The sequence below is a fragment of the Galeopterus variegatus genome, unplaced genomic scaffold (genome assembly GCF_000696425.1).
Source record: "Galeopterus variegatus unplaced genomic scaffold, G_variegatus-3.0.2 Scaffold3200, whole genome shotgun sequence".
Classification (NCBI taxonomy): Eukaryota; Metazoa; Chordata; class Mammalia; order Dermoptera; family Cynocephalidae; genus Galeopterus; species Galeopterus variegatus.
Genome location: NW_007729311.1, coordinates 119,553 through 120,607, shown reverse-complemented (window position 1 = coordinate 120,607; position 1,055 = coordinate 119,553).

The window sequence follows — 1,055 nt, the reverse complement described above, 5'->3', positions numbered from 1 at the left end:
GGGCCTGGCAGCTGGGGAAGGCTGCCTTTCCCTTACTTGCACTAGAGGAAGCCCTGCCTGTCACCCACCCCCAAAGAATGGGAGGGCTTCCCTTAGACCACAACCAACTCTAAACCGAGGACCACCCAGCAGGGAGTGATGTCTGTCTGGGCTACAATGCTGCTTGGACCCTTACAGAAGTATTTCAGCTACTAATGACTCACTTGCATCCCTTGGCATTACCACAGAACAGAAGAATAGGAAAGGATTAGACACAAAACAGAATTGAATTTAGGGAAAATCAGTGTAAGTTGTTTTGGTTGGGGATGCAGTTCAAGATCTTCCTGAGCTGATGGATGGTCTCATCTATTTTCATTATGCTGGCAAAATTGGACACAACTCAAGGGTGATGTCACCTCAAACTCACTTAGACACAAATCGAGATTTGCCCCTCATGTTTCCTTATAGCAGAGAAAGTGGTTTGGCTGTTCAAAAATGATGCAGTCTTGGTTGGTTGGTTGGTTGGGTGGTTTGGGGCAGGGGGTGTTAGGGGGTAAGGGATATAGGAAGAAGTAGTGTTTGGGTTTTTTTTAATTTTGATTTTGTATTTGTTGTTTTACTTCAGCTTTGGAAGCATACAAATGCTGACGGCAGATGACTCCGCTCATTTCTACAGAGGGTACTGTTGTAGGGACTTCCCTGAACATACAAAGCTGTGCAGAACCCAACTTCTGTTGGCCGCTGATCTATCAATTTATAAAGGACAATAGACTGCATGTGGGCAGAAACGGCTGTTCATTCCACTGAGTTCAGACAGCCCCTCACCTCCCTTCACCCTTTCTGCTTTGCCTTTCCTCCTCTTTCCCAGCCTTCATCTTTGGGAACTTTCTGACATTCTGAAAAGAACAAGATAAGAAGTGGCTGCTTAGGCTCTTGCTTCAGATGGAACTTGTTTTGATTTAACTTTACAAAGTTAAGACTCACCTTGAACACAGAAGTGTGGGTGCCTCACAAGGTCCTCAAATTCCCCAAGTCAGAGCCATATGTCCCCAAGTCAGGGACATATGCCAAGTAAA